General features: G+C 42.7%; 1 non-coding gene across 1 annotated transcript; it reads left to right on the top strand.

The window, feature by feature from the left end:
• The first annotated feature begins 2,421 nt into the window (after positions 1-2,421).
• Positions 2,422-2,528, top strand: LOC141709706 (small nucleolar RNA R71). The gene has a single exon (XR_012570271.1). It is a non-coding gene; the product is annotated as a small nucleolar RNA R71 (small nucleolar RNA).
• The last annotated feature ends 3,784 nt before the right edge of the window (positions 2,529-6,312 follow it).

Below are 6,312 nucleotides of genomic sequence, written 5' to 3'. Positions count from 1 at the left end.
GGTGCAATACAAATCTGATTATACCCTGAATAGCCATCCAGAAGACAATAATACTCATGACCAGCCAACCTGTCAAGCATCTGATCAATGAATGGAAGAGGGAAGTGATCCTTCCTCGTGGCTTTGTTCAACTTTCAATAATCCATGCATACTCTCCATCCTGTAACTGTTCGAGTGGGGATGAGCTCATTCTTCTCATTTGCCACCACAGTGATACCTCCTTTCTTAGGTACACATTGTACGGGGCTCACCCAAGAACTGTCAGAAATAGGATAGATGATGCCTGCATCTAGCCATTTCAGAATTTCTTTCTTCACCACCTCCTTCATGATAGGATTAAGTCTGCGCTGTTGTTCAACAGTCGGCTTACTACCTTCTTCTAGCAGAATTTTATGCATACAATAGGAAGGGCTGATCCCCTTGATATCTGCTATGGTCCATCCAATAGCCGATTTGAATTCTCTCAAAATCCTTAGGAGCTTGTCTTCCTCACTACCTAAAAGGTCAGATGCAATAATAACAGGTAAAGTAGATGCATCTCCTAAAAAAGCATACCTCAAGTGTTCAGGTAATGGCTTGAGCTCCAAGGTAGGTGCTTCCTCTATTGATGGTTTGAGCTTTCCTTCAGCATTCTTGAGGTCAGAAGCACCAAGAGATTCAAACGGCATGTCCAGCTTTCGCTTCCAGGGAGAAGCATTCAGATATTGTAATTGCTCATTGCCATCTTCATCATCACTGTCAAAATCCCCCACTAAGGCCTTTTCCAATGCATCAGACATTAGCATGTGATCGAGTTCCGAAGTAACCGCAGAATCAATCACATCCACTTTTAAGCACTCCTCATCTTCTGTAGAGAATTTCATTGCCTTGAATACGTTGAAGGTCACATCCTGATCTTGTACCCACATAGTAAGTTCACCTTTCTGCACATCTATCAAGGTACGGCCAGTAGCCAAGAAAGGTCTTCCCAAGATTATGGGAATCTTCTTATCTTCCTCAAAATCCAGAATAACAAAATCTGCAGAAAAGAAGAGCTTATCCACCTTGACTAGCACATCCTCCACTATGCCCCTTGGGTAAGTAATAGAACGATCAGCCAATTGTAGAGACATGTATGTGGGTTTTGGATCAGGCAAATCCAACTTTTTAAAGATCGACAACGACATCAGATTGATGCTTTCTCCCAAATCACAAAGACACTTGTCAAAAGTCAACTTGCCAATGGTGCAAGGAATGGTGAAGCTACCTGGATCTTTCAGCTTTGGAGGTAACTTTTCCTGCAGAACAACACTGCATTCTTCCGTGAGAGCAACGGTCTCAAGGTCATCCAGTTTCACCTTCCTTGAAAGAATACTCTTCATAAACTTAGCATAACTAGGCATTTGCTCCAGAGCCTCAGCGAAAGGGATATTGATGTGAAGTTTCTTGAACACCTCTAGAAACTTACCGAACTGTCTATCCAGCTTTTGTTGCTGCAATCTTTTAGGAAAAGGTGGTGGAGGATAGAGCTGTTTCTCCCCTGTATTACCCTCAGGCAGAGTGTGTTCAACAGTAGTCTTCCTTGGTTCCGCCGCTTTCTCCTTTTGCTTAGCTTCTTCATCTCTAACTTCAGCTTCTCCTTCTTTTGCCTTTTCAGAATCAGCAACTTTCCCAGACCTTAAGGTAATAGCCTTGACTTGCTCTTTAGCTTCCTTCCTGCCTGGTACTTCCGTGTCACTGGGAAGTGTGCCAGGTTGACGATTGAGCACTGCATTGGCTATTTGACCGATTTGATTTTCCAAGGTCTTGATCGAAACCGCCTGACTCTTGCATAATAGCTTAAGTTCCTCAAAATCAGCACTAGTAGGTGCAGCTGCACTTCCCTGTTGAGGATATGATTGCCTTTAAGCATACTGCTGTGGTTGCTGGAATCCAGGTGGATTAAACTGTTTACTCACACCTTGCTGATATGGTGGCTGAATAGCACTCTGATTATTACCCCAGCTGAAATTTGGATAATTTCTGTTATTAGGATGATAAGTAGCTGGCACAGGCTGCTGTTGTCGCTGATAATTATTCACATACTGAACATATTCGTTGACAAGAGAACACTGATCCATAGCATGAGAACCTGCACAAAGCTCACAAACCATAGCTATTTGATTAACTCCATATGTAGCCAGAGAATCAACCTTCATTGACAGCGCTTGGAGCTGCGCTACAATAGCGGTGGCTGCATCGACTTCCAGAATACCTGCTACCTTCCCAGGCATCATCCTCTGAGTTGGGTTTTGATGCTCATTTGCAGCCATAGTCTCGATAAGATTATAAGTCTCAGTATAGCTTTTAGCCCATAAGGCGCCTCCAACTGCTGCATCGAGCATGGGCCGAGATTGGGCCCCCAAACCATGATAGAAACCAGTGATCACCATCCAATCAGGCATTCCATGATGTGGACACTTCCTCGACATTTCCTTGTAGCGTTCCCAAGCTTCGCACATAGATTCTGAAGGTTGCTGCGCAAACTGAGTAAGAGCACTCCTCATAGCAGCAGTCTTTGCCATCAGATAAAACTTCACCAGAAACTTTTACGCAAGATCTTGCCAAGTAGTGATGGACCCAGCTGGTTCAGAATGTAACCAGTCCTTAGCTTTGTCCCTCAGTGAGAATGGGAAAAGCCTCAGCTTGATAGCCTCATCAGTCACGCCATTATACTTGAAAGTGCTGCAGATCTCGACAAAATTCCTTATGTGCATGTTGGGGTCTTCAGTTGCAGCTCCTCCAAAAGAAATAGAATTCTGCACCATCTGAATAGTGCCCGACTTGATTTCAAAGGTGTTAGCTTGAATAGCCGGATGAAGAATGCTTGACTGAATGTCATCAATTTTTGGCCGAGAAAAGTCCATAAGAGCTGGATCAGCCTGAACAATATGATCACCCATGTTTACTGGTTCTTTCTGCTCAGTTCCTGAATCCGAATCTTCAAAATCTATCTTCTCAGGAATATCAAGAACTTCGTCTGTCTCCTCAGCTGTATCTAAAGTCCTCTTGCGAGTACGAGAACGAGTCCTAATGACCAATGATGGTAAGTACATAAATTAAACAATTACGCCGAGTCCCCGGCAGCGGCGCCAAAAACTTGTTAGGGCGAAAACACGCGCTAATATTCATGCAAGTATACGCGTTCGCAAGTAATATAGAATACTTTCTAGTTCGTTCCCACAGAGACTCAGACTAATTATTGTCTAATTAAACTCACGCACCAATGTATGATTACTTCCCAATATTAAGACACTAACACTTAGAATTGTTGACTAAATATTAACTACAATTAATTACTTAATTTATCACTTAATTAACACTTCAATTATCAATATTAAAACACTCATGAGATCACAACTTCATTACTACTTCCTTCAATAGTTATTGTTATTACCTTTAGCATGTGACAGTGATGATATTAATCGAATAACACGAAACTGATAAAAGTCAACTTTCATTGTACTAATACCATTCTACCAAACATCCACAATTAAGATAGAAGTTGAATAGTCATCAATTATGTTGAGTTCCTATATGTCTACAGAAATTGACAACACAACGATTTAAGCACAAGTTATTCCTTTTGATTACACAGGGCGAATAAAACTGTTAGAGTTACCCACTAATCATGCACATCATACATGAACCTATGCTAGCATGGCAAGTTCTAAATCTCAAGATCCACCGTCGCTTCACAAGAGATTAACACCCTATCTTATATGTTCGCGACACACATAAGACGAATACGCACAACCAATACTAGATATCATACAATCATCACACACTAAAGTATTAAATAATTAACTAAAGAATTCCATAGTAAATCCGTTGTAACCCCATGATCACGATTAGCCCATAATAGCACATATCGTCATCATGGGTTCATATGAAATCATGATAAACAAACACAAGAAAATAAGAACTAAACTAATTATATTAAATCAGAGTATGTCACAAGAGTAAATAGGTTCAAAGTAAGAAAACTAGCATCCAGCGTTACAACGAAACAAGAATCACAAGAAAATATGTTTCCTCTTCGTTGCTGTGTGCTAAAACGGTCTTCTTCCTTATCTCCTTCGCTCCTTGCTTAATACCACGATCCTCTCCTCGTGAAAACGTCTCCAAATCTACTTATATACTAGTCCCATAAAACTCAGATTACATAGAAGTTGGAAGCCAAACAGAAGTAGAAGTCTAAAACAATTTATTATTTTTCCCGACCCTGCGCGGCCGCTCAGCATAGCTGCGCGGGCGCTCAGCTTCCTGCGCGGCCGCTCAGCATTGCTGAGCGGGCGCTCAGGACCCTACTGGAAAAATCCTGAGTTTGCTCCGTTTCTTCGCCGTAATCTGCCCCTTTCTTTCCTCTCCCAATGGTGAACACATGCCAAGGCTTATTCTTGATGATTACTCCTCCGAAATGCAACTAATACCCTGAAATGCATAAACACTAGAAAAACGCATCAAATACACAAAATACTTGATTTTAAGGCACCAATTTAAGCCATTTTAAGATGTTCTAAGTGGTATAAAATGCCACTTATCAGAGGGAAGCTTTAAGCATTTTTAGAAGAAACTTGGATCCAGAGCACAATGAGAGATATATAGTGGAGCTAATCAATAAGGAGCCGCAAAGCCTGGCAGCAGCTTACTCAATGGCTGCCAGATTCATTAAGGAAACAGATGTGCTCCAGGCAATGAGGATGACCCGGAATGGGGGGTCCATGAGTAAAAAAACTGATGACCGACCGAAAGGGGTTACCATCAGGATAAGAAATTCAAGCAAAGCAACCAAAGCCAAGAAAGACAAGCCAACCCGGTTTTCTAAAGACTTGGTCCTAAGCAGGAGTCGAACATCGACCCAGGACCCGTGAAGCAAGCTCGGGAGCCAAAGCAGGAGCCGGACTGGACTCCTCTCAACATGACCCGGGCGGAAATCTTGAAAGAAGTCAAAGACAAGCCTGTCTATTATCCTCCGAAGCCAATGCAAACTCCTCCGGAGAGCAGGCCCTACAATAGGCAGTGTGATTATCACGAGACCCATGGCCACAAGACCGAGAATTGCTTATCACTCAAGTACTTCATTGAGGACCAAGTAAAGAAGGGGAATATGAACAAGTACTTAGTTCGGGACAACAGCAGAGGGGAAGCGCAGAAGAAATGAAAGAATGTAGTCAATATGGTCCTAGGCGGATCCTACTCCGCAACCCGGAGCCCGGACTTCGGCGAAGAAGTGCTCTCAATTCAATCACTCCCAGACCTGGTGATATCCTTCAGCAGCAAGGACTACGAAGGAGTCAACCCTCATCACAATGCAGCTTTGGTTGTCACTCTAGACATTTTCGATAATGAAGTAAGAAGAATGCTCATAGACAATGGCTCCTCGGTAAATATCCTCTTCAAGCACACAGTAGATATAATGCAGTTAGGAAGCGTCCGCTCAAATGAGTGCCGTGAGGACCCACTCTATGGTTTCGGCCACAACTTAGTCCCGATCCAAGGAACTTTGTACCTACCAGTCATTTTTGGAACTGCTCCTAACCAAGTGACTCATGTAATCAAATTTTATGTGATCAACGCTCCTTCCTCATAAAATGGAATCATTGGCAGATCAGCTCTAACCATGATGCAAGCAATAACTTCAATCTCCCATCTCAAGATCAAGTTCCCAACCCCGACGGGAGTCGGGAAGATTAAAGGAGATTACGGAGTTGATGAAATATGCTACAACCAGGAGTTAGTTATGGAAGAAACCCATCAAGATAACAGGAGGAAGGCTACGGTCCTTCACAAGCAACAAAGCATGAAGAAGCACCGACCCCGGACAAGGGAAGAAGCAAATAAAACAAGTCTAGAAGAACTGGCAAGCAACCAAGTCATGGTACTGGACAAGACAAATCGAGTCCTAGACCAACCTTGTCCTACCATGCAAGCAACCAAAGAACCTGAACAAGCAAACAACTATCTAAAGAAGAACTCTGAAGCCCGGATTCATCAAATGATTTCAAACAAAGAAAAAGCAAAAATTGAAGCCGCAGTTGAAACAGAAGAAGTCCAGGTAGACGAAAGGAATATTAGCAAAAAAGTGAAAGTTGGGTCAGGACTCGAGGAGTCCTTCAAGGAGAGATTAGTATCCCTGCTCCGGGAGTACATAGATGTTTTTTCCTGGAGTCCAAGTGACATGCCAGGATTACATGAGTCCATAGCAATGCACAACTTGGATGTCAACCCCAACAGAAAACCAGTCAAGCAGAAGAGAAGAAACTTTGCTCCGGAGAGGCAAAGAGCCATCGA

The sequence above is a fragment of the Apium graveolens genome, chromosome 2 (genome assembly GCF_009905375.1).
Source record: "Apium graveolens cultivar Ventura chromosome 2, ASM990537v1, whole genome shotgun sequence".
Lineage (NCBI taxonomy): Eukaryota > Viridiplantae > Streptophyta > Magnoliopsida > Apiales > Apiaceae > Apium > Apium graveolens.
Note: the sequence above shows the minus strand (reverse complement) of the source record. Positions and strands in the feature narration are given on the sequence as shown.